The following is a 22,702-nucleotide window of genomic DNA, read 5'->3' on the forward strand; positions in this document are numbered from 1 at the left end:
AGCTGGGTAGATGAGTTTGTTCTTCCTGGATGGAATTTGTTTGTTCTTCTTAGGCACATGGGTTTGTTCTTCCTGGATGGAATGACAGCCTCTTTGTAGTCCTGAGCATCTCAAGTATTCCCACCTGGACTGATTTGTCAGGGGGCTTTGGGGTCTCTTCCAGAGTGGGTGTTTCCCCAGTGTGACATGGGACAATCCTGCAAGGACACTGAGAGAGGTCCAGGGGATCCCAGCAGGGACGTCAGGGCTGACACCAGCTGGGGGTACAGCTTTGGGCATTTGCAGTGGAAATGCTGGGGTGGGTCCTGCCGTGAGCCCCCAGCCCTGAGCCCCCAGCCCTGAGCCAGCCCTCCTGCTAGCACTGGGCTAAGGACACCCCAGCGCTGGTGTCTGCCACCCCACACTCCACTCCCTCAGCCCAGCACCTTCTCTGCCAGCCCAGCACTGATGTTTACTCAAGGAACAGTTTTTTATCTGCGTGTGCTGCCCTGGGTTCGATGTTGTCCTTCAGAGAGCACAGAGCCTCCTGGCAGCACCGAGGGTTTAAAGGGCTCATGATAAAGATGCTATCGCTTGCCAAGCTCAGGGAAAGCCCTAAATATCCTCTGTGCTGTTCTGAGGGGGGTCAGCAGTCCCTGTGGTGCTGCTAACAGCACGGGAAGGTGCTGATAAGGTATCGTGTCCATCGGCTCCTCCAGGAGGGAAGGGATGAGTGAGGGGAAGCACTGCTCCAATCTCTGAGGAATACTGGATGTCAGGAGTGTTTCACGGCACATTTTGATATCAGTATCTGAGGAGCACGAGGCACAGATAAAGAACATCACCTTTGGCCACCCTGCCTGGGGACACTGCGAGCTAAAGGGCTGATTTTGCACTAACAACGCCCCAGGCTCTGGTTCCGTGTGTGGATGTGCCCAGGGGGCCCTGGCTGCTCTGGGCCCACCACGTCCTGCTCAGCATCCTCTGGAGCACCAATCCTGCATCCTTGGAAACGTGCTGAGAGCAGGCGGGGAGCTCCAGGGGCACCACGAGCTGCCAGCCCTGTCCCTGCTGGGGCTGGCACTGTCCACCTCTGTGAAGGTTGATGAAGGGACTAAAAGAGCCCAGTGGAACTGTCCTGCTTGGTGTCCCAGCCTGTTTCCAGCCTTTGGAAGGTGTGATGTGCTGAGCACCCCAGGGCAAACCTGCAGCTCCCTATGGCACATGGATGCACGGGCAGTGCTGGGGCAAGAGGCTGCTGAGCACCAAGGAGGGATAAGCTAAGGATCAGTGTCACTAAAACCTCTGCTCCAGCCTAAAGCTGCCCCAGGAGCAGGGCTGTGGGGCTCTGGGGTGACTCTGGGGTGACTCTGGGGGGTGTGTGGAGCTGTTGGGGATGGGGTGCACCTGGGCAGGTGCGTGGTGTGATGGGCGTGCACCAGGGAGCAGGGCAGCACTGCCAGGGGCTTGGATGGAACCGGGAGCAGCCCTGGACTTGGCCCGAGCCCTGAAGCAGATGGAGGGAGGAAGGTGCTCCAGCCAAACTGCTTGGAAGGGCTGGAGAAGAGGAAGGAGGAGGGAAAGGAAGCTTTGAGTGCTGTGGGGGGCTCTTCGGGCAGGAGTTGGCTGCCGGTACCCCCAGGCAGGAGTTTGACTGCTACCCCTGAGTACTGCCTTGGTGCCCATGTGGGAGCTGTGGGGTGTCCGCGGGGCTGGGCTCGCTCTCCAGCGTGGGGGTGACTGAAGAGACCCCCGAAATGAGCCCCGAAATGAGCCCTGCCCTCAGCCCCTGCAGTGGAGGGTCGGGCAGCGCCGGCGGCACTCGGCGAGGAACCCGCTGCGGGCCGGGGGGCTCGGAGAGACCCGGGAGAGACCCGGGAGAGACCGGGGGGACCGGCGGGTGATCCCCGAACCCCCAGCGTGGCCGAGCCGGGCCAGCAGGGGGCGCTGCGCGGCCGCGGCGGGGGCGGGAGAGGCCCGAGAGTCCCGGGAGCGGCGGAACCGGGATGGAGAGGGGATGGAAAGGGGATGGAACCGGGATGGAGAGGGGATGGAAAGGGGATGGAACCGGGATGGAGAGGGGATGGAAAGGGGATGGAACCGGGATGGAGAGGGGATGGAAAGGGGATGGAACCGGGATGGAGAGGGGATGGAAAGGGGATGGAACCGGGATGGAACCGGGATGGAGAGGGGATAAAGGGGGGATCCTTTCTCCCATTGGGCTGTAATATCACCCCTGATCCCTGGAGGTGTTCCTGGCCCTCCTGCTGCTCCGGACACAGGCTCCACCCCCTCTCTATCCCCGCTCCATCCCCGTTCCATCCCCTCCTCCATCCCCTCTTCCAGCCCCTCTCCATCCCCGTTCCATCCCCTCTCCATGCCCTCTCCATGCTGGGCTCCTTGGGGAGTGAGCTGGCCAGCGCTCAGGGTGAGGAGAGACACAAAAGCAAGAGAACAGGGAGGAAGACTCTGTCTCCTCCCTGCAGCCAGGGACCGTCCCTGGGTGATGATGAGGGGGTCGGGTCCCATTCCCTGCTCACTGCTGCTGGATGCTCGTGGTGATTGCCAGGGCTGCTGCTCCTGCTCCTCGCTGGGGTCTGAGCCCTGTGCAGCAGAGCAGGGTCAGCCCTGTGGCTGCAGCCCGACTCTGCTCTGTCCCTGGGACCCTCCCTCTGTCCCTGGGACCCTCCCTGTGCCCTGTGCAGCAGAGCAGGCTCAGCCCTGTGGCTGCAGCCCGGCTCTGCTCTCCCCTGGACCCTCCCTCTGCACTTGGTTATCCTGGCATCGACCGCTGCCCCCAGCTCTGCTCAGCTTCCCCAGCTAATGGCTGTGTCTGCCTCCCATTGATCCCAGCTGCAGAGCCCATTGATTAACTCCATTTCTTATTACACTTCGTGGTGTTTTACTCCTCTCAGTGCTTCCCTCGTGCCAGCTGCTCGCCCTGCTCCTGCCGGGAGGAGAATCCCTCTGCCCGGAGCGCCCCTGGCCCCGCTCTCCTCACCCTGGCTGCCCTTCCTCCTGCTCTCCCTGCCTGCCTCTTCCTCCTGGGCCAGGGCAGTGCCTCTGCCCGTTCTGTGCCCGTTCTGTGCCCTGCTCCCATGCAGCTCCTGCCAGTGGCACAGCCCTGCAGGGTGAGAGGCCCTGCCCAAGGCAGGCACTGTGTTCTTCCCTCCCCGACACCTCCACGCTCACCACGTGCTCCGTGCCTCACCTCCTTTCAACTCTCCTGCATGCATCATTCAAAAGCCATAACATTATTTGGCATAAAATATTTACTTAACTGAGCTTTTTGCAAATATTCCCCTCCATTATTTTCCCTCCTTTTGGGAGCAGACACTGCTTCTCCTGTGCTCTCAAATGGCTTCTCTTAAATAATACAACAAGAAGGTATGAACACGCAGTAGCCTTTTCCTTCCTCCTGAAATACCCATGAATGTAACGGTGTCACCAATCCACTAGGGCCACACCAGCACTCGGGAACCCCCAGCAGCTCTGCCTGCAGAATCTCCTCACTCTGGGCCTGGGGCAGGCAGGGAAGGTGCTTCAGGAGGGAGCAGAAATACAGGAGAAGGTCTGACTCGATGCAGAGAATTAATATTAATTAAAGAATGTTCCTTTCAGGAGGGACAGCTGAGGCTTGGCACAGAGAGTGCAGGAATGAGCATTCCCAGCCTGGTCCCCACAGGAGGCTGGAAGCAGAATTCCCTCCAGCAGGGACTTGGCTGGTTCTGGGAGGCCAGCCTGGGACACAGGGTGCTAGGGACAGGTCCTCTCGTGGGCAGCAGGATGGGCAGGTCCTAAAGAAGGGGATATGGAATTGTAGGAGCCCCTGGAGCCATCCATCTGGAGAGGCTCAGCAGGTCTCTGCTGTCCTGGCAAAGGTTTGTGGTGTGCTTGAGCTTTTGCTTCTGCTTTCTTCTGACAAGGGGAGTGGTTTGTGTAGGGGGATACAGGATGGGTAAATGAAGATGGTATAGCATGTAATCTTATCCCCTAAAGAGTTGCAGCTGAAGCAATTACTGAAGATTAGGAGCAGGCCTGGTGTTAACAGGCCACACCTGTAGCCAATAAGAACGGTGTTATAAAAGAGTGGATTGGTGGGAGCTGGAGTTAGATGGCTGCTGCAAGGACCAGGAACTGTCAGTGCTTAGAGGAGCTGTCTGTGAGAAACATCGAGGAGGTATGGAACTCTGGTGATATGGAATCCTTGCACTATAATGATAATAGAACTCTTCATACGTAAGACAACAGGTTTGCCGCTGGAAGGGACCAGGTTTGGGTTAGGAGTTGGACGAAACTTCCCTGTGAGGATGCTGAGGAGCAGGGATGGAGCCTGGGAGCTGTGACCTGCAGCAGGGCCAGGCTGAGGCAGCTGAGCACTCACAGCGCTGCTGCTCTGTCATTCCCCATCCCGTGGGACTCAGCTCCGAGCATCCCGGCTGTGCCTGGGGTTGGGCTGGCCCTGGGATCCGCTCACCCCGGCCCTGTGTCCCCGAGCGGGGTTCCAGCGCTCCCCATTCCCAGCCAGCAGGCAGCCCTGTCCCTGTAGCGCGGGCAGGTAATTGATTTCCCGGCCGCGCTGCCGCCGTGCCTGTGCTGACACTCGCTGTCCCTGCCCGTCAGCGCCGCGACAGCCGCATCCTGAGATTATTGATAAACACTCATCGGGGCTGGAGCCTGGGAAATTGCAGCAACCCCAGCGGGTTTCTCTCTTGCCGGCATCATTTTTCTTGATGACAGCATGTTCCGAACTTGGGCGGGGCCGGGGCTCCCTGGTAACTTTTTGTGTTGTTGTTTTATGCATTGGTGGTTTTAAAAGATCCCTGCAAAGAGCAGAGTGGCGAGGCTGGGGAGCAAATGCCTGTGATTATCTCTGTCCTCTAGCCAGCCCCACGGAGAGCTGTGCTGGGCTGGATTCTGCTGGGAGCTCTGCTCTCACAGGTCAGCCCTGCTCCTCCATCCCGCTCGGTGCCTCTCCAGGATGAGGAATTCTGGATTCCAGCCTCAAGGATCCCTGGTTTTTCCTCAAGTCCTCTGCTCCTGCAGGCTGTTACCCGGTGCCATGGCATCTGCATGGGCAGGGACGTCAGGATGGTGTGGGCAGGAGCATCCCTGTCCGGAGCCAGGCCATTCCTCATCACCACGAGCCTGATGCTCTGCTGGAGGGCACACCCCGCCTGTCCCAGCTGCCCGGGCTGGTCCATCCCGATCCCCCATCCCCTGGAGCCGTGCTGGGTGGTGTCAGTGCTGTCCCAGCTCGCACTGGGATGTGTGTGGGCACCTTGGGTCTCTCCCTGCGGCTCCTACTGGAGCTCGGAGCGTTCTTCCCTCTGCGGGCTCTGCTAATTACTGTGAGGTTGTGATCAGGAGCAGAGGGAAGTGTCCTTCGGTGCTTCTGGCACCACAAATAATTGAGCCATTTTTCACCTATGGCCACTCTAGTTCTTTCCACGTCTCGATTTTTCTCTTAATCGCTTGGAGATGCTGTTGCAGCTCTGGATTCACAGCCACGTCCAGGCTTTTCAGTAATCACCAGGATTTTGTGCTCCCTTGCTAACTGCTTGCTGCTTTCTCAGTTTGTGCTTCAGCTCTGGGATGGAGCTCAGTTTATCCGGGCTGGGTTTGCTCTGTGCCGGTGTTGGTGGAGCTCAGTTTATCCGGGCTGGGTTTGCTCTGTGCCGGTGTTGATGGAGCTCAGTTTATCCGGGCTGGGTTTGCTCTGTGCCGGTGTTGCTGAGCCCGGGCGGTGCCTGCAGGCCCCGGGGATCCCGGGATTTCTCAGGAGCACATTCCAGCTCAGCACGGAGCTCCCGAGCTGGCACAGCTTGTCCGGGAATTGGGGAGCCCAGGGCTCCGTGCAGCAGGGTCGGGATGGGAGCGGCTCTCGGGAGGCAGCCCTGCTGCCCCCACCCAGGGCCGTGCTTGGCCGTGCCAGAGCCGTGCCAGAGCTGTGCTTTGCAGTGCCAGGGCCGTGCTCTGCCGTGCCAGTAGCCGGCCAGGCTGGGGCAGTGAAGATGTTCACGGTGAACTGAAAGCTGTGATTTATCAGTGCTGGTCCCCAGAGGCTCAGGGGCTGTCAGGCACCAAAAAATCCCATCCATCACAGTGGGGGTGAGCTGCTTTTTTTTTTTTTTTTTTTTTTTTTTTTGGTGTGTGTGTGTTTTGGCCGTTTTATTCCGGAGCTGCGAGGGGGAGCAGAGTGAAAGGCAGCCCTGGGCATGGGGGGCTGGGGAGCCCCAGAGGTGGATGGTGCCTCTCTCCTTCCCCTGCATTATGAAATCTCTCCCCTCTGCTGTGCTTTTGGGGGCTGCAGCCCCTGTGAGGTCTCCAGACTGTGCACAGGGGCTCGGCTGTGCCCCCCAGCTTGTCCCCGTGTCCCCCATGTGTCTGCACACGTGTGTGTGTGTGTGTGAGAGTGCATCTGTGTGCAGATCTGATTGTTTGCCTCTGTGTAACATTTTCTTTTCCCGATGTTTATGGGCCATGGGATTGGAAGTGAAGCAGCTCCTTAATTGCTGTCAGGCAAGGAGACGGGTTATAAAGTTGCCAAGGGAGAAAATAGCTCGCTCTGGGGTAGATGCTGGGGTGATGAGGAGAGGAGGAGGCGGGAGGCCGGGAGTGGAGGAGATGAGGAGAGAGAGAACAGAAGGGATCAGCAGGCAGTGCCGGAGCTGGCTTGGGAAAGGAGCTGCTGGGGAGGAGGAGAAGGGGCAGGCAGAGACAGAGGTGTGCTGGGCAAGAGTCAGCTCCCCTTGGGGAGCCTCCTGTGTGCCCCAGGATGGTGGCATTTGCCTTCTCCTGTCCCGAGTGTGGCTCCCGGAGCAGTTCACAGAGGGAATTCAGGAGGAAGGGCTCCCTCCTGTCTGTCCTCGCCATCCTCCCCGCTGCCGGAGCCTCCTGCCTGCTGCAGCTCCAGTTCCAGGTTCTTTGCTCGCAGCCCTCCTCATCTGCATCTCTTTCTTGTTTGCTTCGTTACGTGCCGGTGTGGCCCTGCACCGTGTCATCCTCACTGTGCAGCTGCTCCCTCTCCCTGCTCTCCCGTTCCCCCAGCCGGGACTCCCTCTCTCCCTTTCCCTTCCCTCCCTCCCAGCGCCGCACATGAAAGCGCCCTGATGGCCACGGCGCGATAGCAGAGACGGAACTTAATTTCACAGCGTTTTCATATAATACTCCATAAAACTGAGCAAATTTGCTGGAGTCCAAATGCATCTCATTATGCAGAGTCACTGGAAGGGAGCGTTTCTGTTCGGGGCCTCGGTGAGGGGATGGTGCAGAAGAAGGGAAAAATAATTAATTAGGTGCTGCTCTGGATCAAAGATCCTGCATTGCAAGGCACATTAAATAAACGCCTGGCTCATGAATAAAAGCTGCACCAAACCCTGTTTGCCTGGCCCCACGCAGAAACCTTCTGTGGAGCTGAAGGGGTGTATGGGGAGATCTTTGGCTGGGCCTGTGCCCCAGGAGGAGGAGATGGAGCAGGGCAGGAGAAGGGAGATGGATCTGGGCACGGAGGGGATGGATCACAGCGTGCTCAGCCAGGCAGGAGCAGGAGGCCTTGAGGAGGAAACACCAAGTGTGGCTTTGTTCCTTGGCATTCCCCCGTGCCCTGGTGTGGGAAGCAGTGCTGGCCAGAGCTCCTGCCCCGGTGGATGGCAGTGCTGCTCCCACGGCAGGACAGGACGGGGCAGGTGGATTGAAACTGCAGCCACAGGAGAGCAGAGCAGAGAGCTCGCTTCACTTCACACTGTTAATTAATCTCCGAGCCAATGAGGATGCTCTCATCTGGTCTTTACTTAATCCATAACCCAGAAATCCTCAAATTATGTCATTTGTTCAATACAGATGAAATTAATTACTCTGGGAAAGAGGCAACAAGTTGCGTTTGCGATGCTCCCCATCGCACAATCGGTGCGGTGCGGTGGCCGTGGGAGCGCCTGCGGGGCTGAGCAGCAGTGGGATCCTGTGGGGAGCACCCAGGGTGATCCCCAGAGGTGTCAGGGCCTCACTCACACCCAGGGCTGCTCCTCCCTCCCCTCCATGCCCTGCTGTGCCCGTGCCAGGCACTCTGAGCATCCCCTGGCACGTCCCCAAAGGGCTGCAATGCAGGACGAGCCCCTGGGCTGGGCTGCCTGCACGGGGGAACCCCTCACCCCCTGTCCCTGCTCACCCGGGGGTTGTGGGGTTCCCTGACCCCTTCCTGGGGGGAAAGCTTTGCTGTGAGTGGTGAAGGCAGCTACCAGCTCGCACACAACTAACAGAAGGAGCTGTTGTAACAAAAAATCCATAGTGGTTGTTTGCTAAAATGGCTGTAATGAATTGAAAAATATGACAAGCTGCTGCAGGCAGCTACTGGGAGGTGTCAGGACCCTCAGCCCAGCTCTGCAGCTCACCTGGGTCACCCAACACGGTGGAATCCTTTCAGAGGAGAGAAAAACCAAGTTTTTCTCCGTGCTATCAATTTAAATAAATTACCTATTACATTAGCTGCACTTAAAGCAAAGCAAGAAATCAATCCCTGCCTCGGCTGCTCTAAACCCTTGGTTTGCACCGTGAAAGCTGTGACTGTCAGAGGTGCCCTGGCACTGGGGGCTGTGTGTTGGGGGCACTGCCCAGCTGCCCTCAGTGCTGCTGCCCTGGGTGCTGCAGGCACCCTGAGGTGCCCTCAGGTGAGCGGGAGCTCTGTGCCAGGCTGGGCTGGCTCTGCATCCCTGAGCATTGGCACCTCGGGGCACTGAGCCCCAGGGCAGCTGTGAGGGTTGATCCTGGTTGATCCTGGCTGATCCTGATTGATCCTAGATCCTGCCAGCTCCAGGGGGTGAGCAGAGCCTGCCCAGCCAGCACAGGGGTGAGGCAGGGATGGATGCAGGGAGCAGCAGGAGGCAGGGGTGCAGGATGGATGCAGGGATGCAGGCAGGGGTGTAAGGATGGATGTAGGAAGCAGAAATGTGGGCAGGCATCCCTGTGGGAGCTGGGCAGGGCAGGATCCCAGAAGGCAGGGCACGTTTCAGGAGCAGCCTTTCAGGCATGGCTGTTCCCTTTGTTTTTTTTCCTGCTGAAAGTGCTGCCTCGTGCAAAGCCGCTCGAGCTCCTCGGATAAATTAGCATCCAGGGGATTGTTTTCCTCTACATTTTGTGCAGTTGCATAAGAGGGAGGAACAGAGGAGCCCAAGGAGCAGATTGCTTTGTGGAAGCATGAAACAGCCAGAGCCGCTGCCCCTCCTGCTGCCTGCAGCTGGCTGAGGCTGCGGGGTCGGAGCTGCTGGAGCTCCTCACCTGGGCAGGGCAGGACAGGAGGGCAGGGGCTCTCTCTGGGCATCTCCGGGCCGTGCCCAGGTGTGCCGGTCCCCAGTGAGACCGTGCCCAGCAGCAGAGCCCCAGCCCTCCTGCCAGGGCAGCCCCTGCCTGCTGCTGCTGCTCTGCCTCCTGCTCCGAGGGGCTGGGGGAGCCGGGGGAGCCCCAAGAGGAGCTCTGGGGGAGCCGGGGGAGCCCCAACGGGAGCTCTGGGGGAGCCAGGGGAGCCCCAACAGGAGCTCTGGGCGCTCCCCAGCGGGGCCGTTCCCATCGCGAGGAGGAGGAGGAGCGGGAGGAAGGTGTCGGTATCCATCAGCCGCCTCCCCCTGGCCCGACCCCATCGATTGTAGCGATCGCAGGGTGAGGAGCCGTGCGAGGCGATCGATGTCCCGCAGCCCTGGCAGCGAGGCGCGGCCGGAGGGTTTGGTCTAACCCTTCTCGCAGCCCCGTGCGGCTCCCCGGGGCTCGGGGGCTGCTGCCCGGCCGGGCCGGGCTGCACATTCGTGGTTCCTGACCTGCGTTATTCCCTGCGAGCCTGACCCCATCCTGCTGTCGGGTGACCTCCCTGGGGGCTTTTCCCGTGCCGGGGCAGGGGGAGATGCCGATGGGCTCCTCGGGCAGCACCGCCGAGCCGTGGCCTTCCCGGGGGTCCGGTCCGGTCCGGGCTGGGCTCAGCACCCCAGTGATAACTGCGGCGTTATCGCTTCGCCTTCCCCCGGGAGGAGCTGCAGATGGGCAGGGGCGGGATGAGAGACCCGGCGGGGCTCGGACGGGCAGGAGGGCGAAGAGAAGGGGCAGGGAGGGAGGGCAGGGGCTGCGGGGACGCCGGCGATGCTGGGGAGAGGAGGGAGCCGCGGAGCGCCGGGGGAGCGCGCCGGGAGCGCTTTCATAACGCGCAGCCGGAGCGCTTTGCTGAGGCACGAGTGATGGGGGTGAACGGGATTATCGCACAGAAGGGACCAGTGCAATAACAAACATCGCATCCAGCGCCGCCCCGGTGCGGAGCGGGCTGCGGGGACGGCACCGGAGCCCGCTCGGGGCTGAACGGGAGCCCTCGGGCTCTCCGGCTCCCGTGAGCGCGGCGCCGTGTCCGCGCGGGGCTGGGAGCCCGGGGGCCGCTTTGGGGTGAGCCGATGTCCTGCAGAGGGCTCGGTGGGGTTCTCGGGCTGCTCGCAGCCTGCGGGCACCTGCGGGTCCCAGGGTGGCACCGGGATGTGCCCGGGTGCGGGCAGTGCCCGCGGATACCCGGCCCGGATCCCGGAGGGGAGGGAGCTGTGCCGTGCCCTGCCGCCTGCCACCGAGGGCTCTGCCCGGCCCTGGCATCCGGGGGTGCCCGGCCCCGCTGGGCTGGCTCTGACACGGCCCTGCACGCCGTGTGGCAGCGGCGCTTCTGTGGGGAGGGGGCGGAGGGATGGGAGCCCCTCCAGCGGGCAGGGCGCGACAGCGACAGCCCGGGCGGGACCGGGACAGGCAGTGCTGGGGCTCTGAGGGCTGTGATGGAGGTAAAGAGCATTATCCCACAGGCAGGGGACAGCAGCCCGGGCGGGACCGGGACAGGCAGTGCTGGGGCTCTGAGGGCTGTGATGGAGGTAAAGAGCATTATCCCACAGGCCACAGGCAGGGGACGGCAGCCCGGGCGGGACCGGGACAGGCAGTGCTGGGCTCTGAGGGCTGTGATGGAGGTAAAGAGCATTATCCCACAGGAGCCCGGGCGGGACCGGGACAGGCAGTGCTGGGGCTCTGAGGGCTGTGATGGAGGTAAAGAGGATTATCCCACAGGCAGGGGACAGCAGCCCGGGCGGGACCGGGACAGGCAGTGCTGGGCTCTGAGGGGTGCAGGGGATGCAGTGCTGGGCCCAGGGGCTTCTGCTCTCTGGGATCTCCTCGGAACACTGCAGGACTGAAGGCACAAAAGTCTCCCTTGACTTTGTTACCGTGACTGGGAGAGGCTCTTTAGCCACATTAACAACCTGCCATCTGACGGGAAAGATTAAATAACTCAGTCTCCTCCCCACCACTCACTTGAGATTCTGGCAGAATTGCCACAATTAGAAAAATTCACCTCGAAGCTTCATTGTGAAGGGCCAAGCCGTGAGGAAGTGTTTGGCCCAGAGGGAAGCAGGGGAGGAATTTCAGCTGCCTCTCATCTTTCATCATTTGCCTTCTCCTGCTCCTATCTTGGCAGCCCCAGTATTTTGCTTTGTCTCCTTCAGGTGACTAATCATTAGACTAATTAGTTGCTAATCAATGTTTAATTAAAATGTAGCGGTTAATTACTGGAGGTGGTACCGCAGGTTGACTATGAAGTGTGATAGAAATATTTTTAAGGGCAGTTCCCGGGGAGCTGTCCCTGTCCTGGGCTCAGGGCTGCTCCGGGCTCCCCTCCCCTGGGCGCTGCAGGTGTGACACACCTGGGACAGCTCCTGGGGTGGGTGGCTCCGGAGCATCCCTGCCACTGCCCAGGTGTGGCAGCTGGGGATGGAGGAGCCTGGGCAGCTCTGGGCAGGGTGGGATGTGGAGAGCAGGACCCCAGTGCCCTGCCCAGGGCACCTGGGGGAGGGCAGGGACCCCCACACACTGGCTGTGTCCCCTCCTGGGCGCTGAGCACTGGGGACGGGCGCTTGGATGGTGCTGTGCTTGTGCCAGTGCCACCATTTGCATTCTCCCTGCCGCTCCCATCCCTTATTTCACCTCACTTGTCATTTTATGGCTCGCTTTAATGCCTGGAGAGCAGACCCACAGCATAACGAGGTCTGGTGCTGCAGAGGGTCCTGCGGCAGACACGGTGTCTCCATCCAGCTGAGACACTGGAGCACAGCGACTGTGCCTCTGTCTGGGTCAGGCATGGGGTGTCTGTCACCTGGCCAGGAGCAGGGATGTGCTTTTGGGGAAAAACATTCCTTTTTTCCTCCCCTGCTAGTTAGAGGAAGATGCTAACAGCAGCCCAGGGGTTGGGTGGCTGGGGTGGTGACAATGCAAGGAACAAGCTATGTTTAGAAATAATTGCTTTGTCTTTCACAGAGGTATTAGTGCCTCCATGCTGGCAGCTACAGGAATTAGCTGGAAGTTTTGGTGACACAAATACAGAAGCAAAATTATTGCTGCTTATCATCGCTTCTGTGTGTGTGTGAGGGGAAGGAGACATCACCAGGGCAGAGGGGCTGGAGCTGGGGGTCTCCACACAAGGCTGGCACATCCTTGGCTGGGGAGCCCAGCTTTGGTGGCTCTTGCTCCACCACAGAGATGCTGGTTTTGTGCCAAGGGGGTGTGCCCACCCCTGGGACAGTCACAGGGACCTGCAGCACCAGCCTGGGGAGTGGCACACCCTGGGGAACACTCAGTGCTGGCATCTTCCTGCAGATCCTGCTGCTGATCCAGGTGAGCAGCACCACAGCCAAGGGGAAGGTTCTCTGTTCTCTGTGGTAAATTCTGCTCTCCCTGATCCTGCTGTGCCCAATCCAGGCTCCTCTTTGGACGGAGGAGCCAACTGGGGGGCTCAGAAGTGGCACCGGGTGGCAGTGCCAGGTCACTGGGTGGCAGTGCCAGGCCGCCAGCCGAGGGTCCCTGGGGATGTGGGAGGAGCAGCAGCTCCTGTGGAATGCAGGGTGCATGGCAATGGGAGGATCCTCCCTGGGAGCAGGCACAGAGCCCCTCGGGAGGCTGCTGTCCCTTCCATGGGGAGCACCCGTGGCTCTCTGCTGTTCGTTTCTCCTGGCTCTGGGAGCGCCGTCCCTGCCCATCCCTGCCCGTCCCTGGCGGCCCACGGCCCCCAAAAGTAAAGCTGAGTGTTTGGGAGGAACAGATCTCTGATGGAACAGGGCAGTTCCTGCTCTCAGATATGAAATTCCGTGCAGAATATTAAATAATTTCCTCCTCAGTGATCCCGGTAAATTGAATTAGCTCTTGCTCCCCCAGTAGAGTGGATGAGGCTCCGAGGGAAGGGGAGGAAGGGGAATGTTCCTGGGCCTGTCCCGTTCTGTCCCCAGCATCGCCTCCTGCTCCCCCTCTGGAGCCGGGTCCCAGCTCCAGCTGCTGCTGTCAGGAGGGAGCTGGAGCTGGAAGCCCCTTTCTCTCTGCTCTGCCTGGAGGGAGCAGGGCTGGGAAGGAGCCTGGGCAAAATCAGGGCGACTTTGGGTCATTGTCCAGGGCCTTTTCTGTAGCCTGAGAGCTGGGTTCAGGAGGGAAGATGGGAATCACACAAGTAGCTCACTTTCAGGACATGTTTGCTGTGGTGATTCTGGTGTTGCTGGTGATTGGGGTTTTTTTCTGTGTATGTGATGTTTGGTTTGTTTTTGCAAGTCTTAGAACATCAGAGCAAAGAGGGGAAAAAAAAAAATCTCTTTGCGATGGAAGCAGCTAATAGTGGGTTATAAATGTGTCTGTGGCACGGTTCATTAGCTGCCATGACATATTGAGGGCTGGGAGCGGTGTGATACCGGCAAATCAATTCCAAATTTCATCTGAGAAGGAATGTGGGGAGGCCAGATCATGCAACATGTTACCAAACATTCCTTCCCAGCCGGAGCGGAGCTGCTCCTCTCTCCGGGTGCTGCTCCTGCTGGGCTGCGGCGCAGAATGCAAAATAAATAAATAACCAAGCATCTAATTTACTGATGATTAATTTGCATAATTAGTGCTGTGTCAAATCACTTCACCGAGGTGCAAGGCACACTCTGCTGAGGTGTTTGCATGGACATCTTCGCAGGTTTCCCCGGGCTCACCCTATTTCACATTTAACAGTCTCCTGAGGATGTCACTTTGGCGTTGATGGCGTTTCACAGGGTCCAGGGGGATGTGAGAGCCGGGGGTCTGCAGGGCCAATCCCCTGCCAGCCTTCTCGTGCCCCTTCCTGGGGCTGGAGCAGTGCCCTGCCCTGGCAGTCTGTGTGGCAGCGGGTGGCTGCAGCCCTGGAGCCAGGGATGAGCTCATGTGGGCACAGAGCTGCCTGCTCTGGTGCTGCCAGCGCCCTGGAGAGGGGCAGCGAGGTGGGAGCTGGCTCCTGGTCATGCTGCATCCACTGCTGCTCCAGGGATGCTCTGGGAGGGGGCTCAGGGTGGGCACACAGGGATGAGGCTTTGGGAGGGGACTCGGGATGGGTGGGCAGGGATGAAGCTTTGGCTGCTCTGGGAGAGGGCTCAGGGTGGGCACACGGGGATGAGGCTTTGGGATCGGTGCAGCGATGGGGCCCAAGGCAGTGCCTGGGAGGGGGCAGCAGTGTCTGAGTGCTGGCAGCACCCCCTGCCGTGTGCCCCTCGCTTTTCAAGGCTTTCTCTGCCTCTGCAGGGTGGTTTATATCCCCGAGTGCCGCCGGTGCCGCAGCCCCCTCCCTTGCCATCAGGGCAATCCCAGCCCCAGCAGCGCTTTCCCCTCCCTGCTCCTGTCTCAGCGGGGACCTGGGGTGGAGCACGGGACTGGCTCTGGCTCCTTCCCTCCCTCCCTGGGGAGCTGTGGAATGCCGGCAGGTGAGGTGGCCAGGGTACCGTGGATCCGTGGAACGCTCTAAAGCACGCAGCGCTGCGGGCAGCCCCGGTCACATCCCTGCTCCTGCTCCCTGTAATGGATATCAGATTGTTCTCCCGATCTTGGCATTGTTTCAATAATTGACTGATGCAGCGCAGTGTTCACTGATTTAATAAGTTTGTTAGTGTAATAGAGGCTCAGGATTTCGCTGTTAATGTGCAGTGACAATTGCATTGTAGATTTGCTCATTACGTTACATAACTTAGCTATAAAATCTATCGGAAATTATGTTTAAAACAGCGTTATTGCAGAGCCCATCAGCATGGCTCTCCCTGCTCCTCCCACGGTGCTTTGCAGTCTGAGTGTGTCCGCCCAGCGCCTCGCTGGGATTGCACGTTCCGCTTTGGCTTTTTTGGGTCAGGGCATCTGACACCTGCCAGCAAACAGCCCCGGGTTCTGCCGTGCCATCCCAGCCTCCCCACTGCGGCCGGGGGTGCTGCAGGTACCCGGGGCAGCTCTCGGGGGGCAGCTCCAGCTGGCACCGTGCCCCCGGCCCGCTGGGGGGACAGGCACTGGTGGGGGAGCTCTTGGCAGGCCCAGGTTTGGGCTGCCAGGGCTGTGCCAGGGCTGTGCCCGCTGCAAACCTCCCCATCTGGGCAGAGCCCCGGGGAGGGGCTGGGCACCCTTTGGGCACCTCAAACCTGGGGGTCCCTGAGAGCCGTGGGGGATGTGGGGGCTGTTGCTCATTGTCTCGTGTCTCTCCCTGGGGCTGAGTGGCCTCTGTGGCCTTGTGCAGGAGATTCCAGGACTGGCTGCCTGGCTGGGGCACGGTGCTCAGCCCTGGGGCCCGAGGGATCCCCAGAGCTGTGGGGCTCTGCATTCCAGCAGCCGTGTCCAGGGAAAAGCCCAGATGGAGCCACGCTGGGTCCTGTCATCTCTGTGCTCCAGCCACAGCTCTGAGGAAAACCTCCTCTTCCTTAAAGATGGAACAGATCCCCGCAGCAGTAATTTAAACAGCTCTGACTGCCTCCAAATGAAGGCCCTGATGGCCAATAGGCTGTGAAATCGGCTAAGGAAAAAGGAAAGCCATCTTTTTCCCAGAGTGATTCTCGTTCCCGCGGTTCACACACAGCCTTGCAGGGTTTGCTGCCTGGTGCCGTTTCCAGCGCCTGCTCTTCCCTCCGCTGCCGCTCCGTGCATCCTCAGCCATTATCTCCCGCCTGCTCCTCCTCCTCCTCCTCCTCCTCTCCCAAGCCGGGGAGGACTCCCCTCCCTCCGCTTGCCCTCCGGAGATCCCCGCGGGGTTCCTCGGTGGTTCCGCGGTGCTTCCCGGCCGGTACCCTGTGCCGGTACCGGTGCTGGGGCCTGTTCCGTTCCGGTGGGTTGTTCAGCAATGCCGGCACCGGAGCCCGCTCCGCTCGGTGTGCTCCACACAAGCGCTGTGCGCTTCCAGGAACGGATGGGTGGGAGGGATGGGATGGGATGGGTGGGATGGCAGCCAGCAGGGCCCGGCTCCGGGGCTCGGGATGCCGGGAAGGTTTGCAGAGCTGAGCTCTCCCGCATTCGCCGCTCCTCGCTCTCCAAATGTGCTGCCTAAAGCATCTTCAGCCTCAGTGAAGCGTGAGGAAGCGGCACAGCGGGGCAGAGCAGGGAGCGGGCCTGGCTGCCTTTGTCGGGAGAACAAGGCTGCCGCGGCCCCGAGGGCTAAAAATACCCGCGGATCATACAAAATAGATGTGGGCATGGGTGAGGCGCAGCCCGGGTGCTCACGGTGCTCACTCGCGTGGTGGCTGCTCACAATCCTGGTGGTTTTCTCCAGAGTGGGCTTCAGGGCCTCGGGAGGGAACGGGAGCAGTGCCTGGTTTGGGGGGCTCTGCAGGAACCTGGGAAAGTGTCAGAGATCACCCTGTGCTAAACTCGTAGGAGATAACTTCCTGCTCAAGCAGGCTGTAGACATTGCAGATATTTCTCAGGAAATAGAGCTTGGGGAGCTTCACCACAGTTTTAACTATTGGGAACCACAAATAAATCGTCTGAGCGGGGAAAAAGCGCTGAGCCCCTTCCCGGAGCGCCAGCAGGAGCAGGTCACTGTGACGGCCCTGTGACACCCCACGGCCCGTGGGCTTCGGGGGGCTTCGGGGGGGTTTGGCTGCCAAAGCGGCTCCCGGCTCTGCCCGCGATGGAAGCGAGCCCGGGAAGGGGCAGAGCAGCCCCGCGGACAGCTCGGTACCGTAGCGCAGCTCTGCCCGCTCCGCCGGCTCCCCAGGGGAGGCGATGAGCAGCCGAGAGCGAGAGAGCCGCGAATGCCAGAGCTCTGCTCTTGCATAACACCCGGGAAGCTTCCAGCGGCGCTGGGAATGCCCGCATCGCTCCGGAGATCCCCAGTGTGACCGAAAGGGAAGGAAGGGTAAGGGGCCGAGACGCGCACGGCGCTGGAGGGAGTCTGGGGGATGCTCCGGAGCCGCATCCTGCGGGCTCCCGGCACCGCCTCGCGTTTCCCGGTGTTTGCAGTGAGGATTGGAAATCCCTTTCCTGCTCCGTCCTGCCAGGGGCTGACGCGAGCCTGGGCATCCCTCTCGGTGCCCGGGCATCCTTTTCGGTGTCCGGGTATCCCAGCCGGTGCCCGGGCATCCCTCTCAGTGCCCGGGCGTCCCACCCGGTGTCCCGGTGCATGCACAGCCATGGAATCGGTGTCCCTGCTCCGGCTTGTCCGGGGGTCTTTGCTCCTCGCCACCCGCGGTGCCGGTGCTGCTGAGGACGGGGAGGATCGGGAGGAAGCCCCGGGCAGCCCGCTCCGTGCTGGAGGCTCGGTTTTGGGGCAGAAACGGACAAAACGCGGCTCCTTTCGTGGCGCAGCGGCGGGAGCGTGTGCGGAGCGGGCAGAGGGTCCCGAGCCCCCCATCCCGCCCGGGTCTCCCCGCAGAGGGAGGGAGGGAGGGAGGGAGGGAGGGGAGCCCGGGCGGGGGGCGGCAGCCGCGGGGCGGGGCCGGGGGCGGGCGCGCGCGCTCGGTGGCTCCGGTGGCGCGGGCGCAGCCGCGTGCGAGGCGGCCCGGTGAGCGCAGCGCCGAGAGCCCGAGGCGGCCCGGGGAGCGCAGCCCGGGGAGCGCGGAGCCCGGAGAGCCCGAGGCAGCGCCGAGAGCCCGAGCCGCCGCCGGGAGATGCCGCTCGGCGGGCGGGGACCCGCGGCCGCCCTGCGCCGCCGCGGCGGGGCCGTCTGAGCGCGTGAGTTACCGGGGGCGGCGGCACCGGGGCACCCCCGCCCGGCGGCACCGGGGAGGGCAGCGGGGCGGCTCCGGGGAGGGATGCCCACCGGAGGGAGCCGCAGCGGGCGGCGCTGCCCCGGCGCATCCCGGGGGAGGCTGGCGGCGGCTCCCGAAGGAGCGGGGGAGGCCGGGCTGGCGGCGCCAACCCCGGCACCGGGCGGTCCCCGCTGCGCTCCGGGACCCGGTGCCGCGGTGCCCGTGAGGGTTCGTGGCTGAGCCGGCCCGGGCAAGGGGCGACGCGCGATGTGCCGGGGGCCCCGTTAAGTTTGTGCCAAGGGTTCGTTATGGCCCTTAATTAGCCACAGCTGCAAACAATAACGTGGCGCTAACGGTCACCGCCGCCTCAGGTGAAGGTAATTTGTAGGAAAGTTGGGTGAGGTGGAGTCTGGATAAAGGAGGCACAAGAGAAGGTTCTGGGTCAGTCGTGGGGCAGAGCCAGGCAGGCGAGGCCGCTTTCCCTGGGCCGTTCTTCTCCTGAATTCCTGCCTGGCTCCGGGCATTGCGCTGCAGGACGGGCTCCTGTGCAGGTACGTGCGGGGCTCGTGCTCCGGGAGGGGCGGGTGCGTGGCCAGGGCCCCTCGGGGGTCCCGTGGGGTTCGTGTGCGGTGCGTGTGACCGCCCGGTGCCGTTACCCGTGTGGCAGTGCCCGGTGCCGTTCTCCAGCCGTTCCCTGGTCCCTGGAGCTGTGCGTGCCAGGAGCTGCTCAGCGCTCACAGCATCCCCTGCAGCGTCGGCCTCGGGGCACACCTGGGGCAAAGAGCCGCGCTGTGGGGCACGGGCAGTGCCCGGGGCTGGGGCAGCAGCCTGGCAAGGCGTTGGCAGCGCTCGTGTGTGCAGGCGGAGGGATGGGGGGAGCGGGGATTTCTCAGCTTCTCACTCCAGTGAGCGTGACATTAACAATCCTAGCTATTTTCGGCTGCTTTTGGTGAGGCTTTGACACTCGCTCGCTGCCTCCAGCGATGCCTGGCGCTGGGGCCGGGCAGCTCTGGGTGCCATGTTGTGTCCTGGGGGGCACAGCCCGGGGTGGGCATAGCTCACCATTGATCAGTACCCTGTTCGTTTTCCCTTCTGATGTGCCCGTCGTTCTCTGGGATGTCCAGGGCCTGTGGTTCAGCTCTCAGTGTTTTGGGGTGCATCCTGCTGCCCGGTGCTCTTTGCAGTCTGCTCGTACCCCGAGCTGCAGGCCTGGCCGTGCTGGGTACAGTGCAGAGATGAAGGCGCTCTGCTTCCCAAACAGCTTCCTGTTTCCAGGCTAAAATGGTTGAGGCTTGATAGAGCCTCACAAAGCGAGAAATTAAGCTGTTTTTTCTGGCTAACAGATGGAGAAGGAGCCCGGAGTTGCTAATTTTCAGGGAGGGCTGATTGCAGTGGCTGGGGCTGGCAGGGCTGCCTGGGCCTGGCTGTTGGTCGCAGCTCGTTCCTGGCTCTGGGGAGAGGTGCTGAGGCTCTGATTGTTGGCTCACAGAAAATCCTGAGGAATTTTTATTTCCCCCTACCTCCTTTGGAGTGGTCTGTGTCGGCACGGCAGACAGCCCTGGCACAGGGCACACAGCCACAGCAGCGTGTGAATCTCTGCTTTTGGGGATGGAGGGGCTGGGAAGGCCCAGGCTGGCAGCGGCAGCTCCTGCTCCTCCCTGGCAGTGTGGGCACGGTGTGGGGACAGCACTGCAGGGCTGAGGTGCCGAGGGAGCTGCTAATGACAGGAGTTAACGACAGGCACCTCCCTGGGAGCCCCCTTGGTGCGAGGCTGGCATGTCTGCTGGGCACACCGTGCTTGGTGACAGGGCTGTGGCAGCACCTCTCCTGTCCTGTCCTGCTGCTCCTGGGCAGCCTGGGAGGCTTTAGGATGTTTTAGAATACATATCTTGCTGTCTGTGATGCCCCCTTTGGAAAACCCCCTCTTGCAGCCTTGGCCAGCAGTGTGCCCTACTCACCCAGCCCCTCTGTGACACGGGCTGGGGATTCTCCCTTTCCCTGTTTCTCCATCTCCCATCACCAGAACACGTCGTTCTGAATTAGCAGGATGACATCCCAGGCAGGCTGTGCTGGTGGCAGAGCTGTCCCCCCACAGCTGCTGCTGCTGCTTTGCCACCCTGCCCTGCCCTGCTGGGTTCCTCTGTGCCACCAGGATGGGACAGTTGAGTTCTGGTGCCCCCGTGGCTGAGGGGAACCTCCCCAGCACTGGTGGGGTTTGTGCCAGGTGTGCTCAGGCACTGGTGGGTTTGAGCCAGCTGTGCTCGGGCACTGGGGCTGAGGGTCCCTGGTGGGGCTTACCCAGCTGTGCTCAGGCCCTGGGGGGCTGAGGGTCCCCCCAGTGCCCTCTGCAGCAGCAGCTTGGGCCACATTCCTGCTTTGGGGTGTGAGGGTCCTCAGCTGTGCATTCCCCGATTTGGTTTGTCGGCGCAGCTCTGGCTGCTCAGCTGACGGTGGATAAATCCCTCTGAAGGTTATTGAGATAATAAAAGGCGCGAGGGAAGTTCCGTAATTTATTTTTCTCTTTTAATTTACAGCCTTTCGGGGTGAGACCTCAGCGGGTAATGAGTCCTGCTGGCCGATCCGCTCCTTTCCAAGGGCTGTGGCGGGGAAAGGGGAGCAGGGGGCAGGTTTGGGTCGGGGCAAGGTGGGGAGGTTGGGATGGAGGTGCTGCAGGCGTGGAGCTGAGCCTGGAGCTCCTTGGGCATCACCAGGGGGCTGCTGATGGCAGAGCTGTCCCATGGGAATGCTCCATCCCTGCCTGCCCGGGCTGGGCTGCTCGGTGCTGCTGACAGCAGCTTCTCCTTCCTCCTCTTCCTCTCACTGTCCAGGCTGCTGTTGGTGCTGTTCCAGTGCTTTCTGCTGGAATTGTTGGAGGTATTTTGGGATGTGTGTTCCTGCAGATTAATTGACAGGCTGGGGTGTACCAGATGAGGAAGCAGAGTCTGTCATTTTGTTGGTTACTGAGGTTCCAGTTGTTTTGCACCCTGATAAAGCAGTCTGAGGCAGCTCTCCCCTTTGCTCTGCTCGCATGCAGATGCTCCAGGCATCCTTGGCTCTTCCTAACGAGACAAAATTGAATTTCTAACGGGTAAAAACACGCACAGGAGCCCAGGATCCCTTTTGCTGTTCCATTACCTACTGTGGATGTGTCCCCTCCTGCTGCCACCCTTCTCACCTGGTGGGTTCAGGGGCTGAGGGGATGGATCCTGAGTGGGAGGAAGGGCATCCACAGGCTTTCCTGGCTGGGAAAAGCTGATTTTTTTCCTAGTGTTTTGCTGTTGGTTTTCCCAGAGGTGGAAGGAAGTGCACATTCCCATGGACCCTGCCAGGTTGCTCCATTTCCCCTCCAGGATGCTTTTCTACCTGGAGGGAGAAAAGAGCAAAAAAAGGCTTTTTTGGAGTCTGGGCTGATGCCGCTGTGGGAGGTGTGAGATGCTGGGATGAGGATGAAGATGAGGATGGGGGTTTCCAGGCCCCAGCAGGTTCCCTCCTCTCCTACCTGGGCCCCTGTGGCACTCAGCACTGCCCTGGCAGGAGCTGGGGGTGCAATGGGATTTACACAAGAGAACCTGCACAGGTGGGTTTGGGAGCCACTGCTTCCTCTGGGCAGCCCGGTGGGTCTGGGGGCTCCGGGAGGTGGGAACGTGGGCATGGCCTGGGAGCTGCGCCCTGCCAGAATTACCAGGGGGATCTGTGAGGGTGTGTGCACAAACAGGGCGGTTGGAGCTGGGGAAGTCACCACAGCTGGAATTTATGGAAGTGATAAAACAGCTTTTGACAACAGGCTCAGCTCCAGGCAGCTCCTCTGCAGCAAGAGAGAATATTTTCCTCCTGTTGGATCAATAAACAATTAATTCTAAAGCAGGAGCTGGAGCAAAAGGGAGAGTTTTCCAGGCTTCTAAACTCTTAATCAAGCCCTGGGTGAAACACAGATGTGAGAATCTGAGACCTGCTGATAAAATCTTGACCTTGATAACGGGTTCCTCAGTTCCTGGGCCATGGATGATACTTCTTAGCGGAATAAATCCTCTTGTAAATATAGAACTTGTTCCCCAATATTTATGCTTCCAACATGTTTAATGTAGCTTTGCTTAATAATCTGCTTCAAAACGCTGACATTCCCCCCACATTTTAATTGGATTCTAATTTCCATTCAGAATCAGCTTAAATTAAACGAGTTTAAAAATATAGTAAATAATACTTGTAATTCACTTACTCTTACCATAAGCTGTGAAAATAAAGACTCAAATAACCCTCTAAAGCTGCTCGTGGTGCAGCCCTCTCCTTAGCAGAGAGCCTGGCGTGCTTTGGCTCAGCGTGGTGGTTTTGGGGTCGGTGCCCCTGAGTTCTCTGGGGCTCAGGATGTGTGGGGACAGCTGGGGGTGATGGCACTGCTGTGCTCGTGGGTTTGGGGCTCCCTGGTCATTGCTGTGCCCATGGGTTTGGGGGTCACTGCTGTGCTGTGCCCGTGGGTTTGGGGCTCCCTGGTCATTGCTGTGCTGTGCCCGTGGGTTTGGGGCTCCCTGGTCACTGCCATGCTGTGTCCATGGGTTTGGGGGTCCCTGGTCATTGCTGTGCTCGTGAGTTTGGGGGTCCCTGGTCATTGCTGTGCTCGTGAGTTTGGGGCTCCCTGGTCACTGCCATGCTGTGTCCATGGGTTTGGGGGTCCCTGGTCATTGCTGTGCTGTGCCCGTGGGTTTGGGGGTCCCTGGTCACTGCTGGCAAATCTTTGG

The 22,702-nt window shown here is 60.5% G+C and overlaps 1 protein-coding gene across 10 annotated transcripts in view; it reads left to right on the forward strand.

Annotated features, from left to right (window-relative positions):
- The window catches only part of RBFOX3 (RNA binding fox-1 homolog 3), a 121,836-nt gene that overhangs the window by 12,472 nt on the left and 86,662 nt on the right, over window positions 1-22,702 (forward strand). Inside the window, exon 1 of one of the 10 annotated variants that reach the window (XM_063176074.1) lies at window positions 17,040-17,137. The exons of 7 other annotated variants lie outside the window; for them this stretch is intronic. The gene's annotated coding sequence lies outside the window, so the exon portion shown is untranslated. Of the gene's footprint in view, window positions 1-17,039; window positions 17,138-17,881; window positions 17,953-18,198; window positions 18,521-22,702 lie in introns of those variants that run through there. 2 more of the 10 variants (XM_063176073.1, XM_063176071.1) reach the window with 2 other exon arrangements.

Source organism: Melospiza melodia, chromosome 24, assembly GCF_035770615.1.
Source record: "Melospiza melodia melodia isolate bMelMel2 chromosome 24, bMelMel2.pri, whole genome shotgun sequence".
NCBI lineage: Eukaryota > Metazoa > Chordata > Aves > Passeriformes > Passerellidae > Melospiza > Melospiza melodia.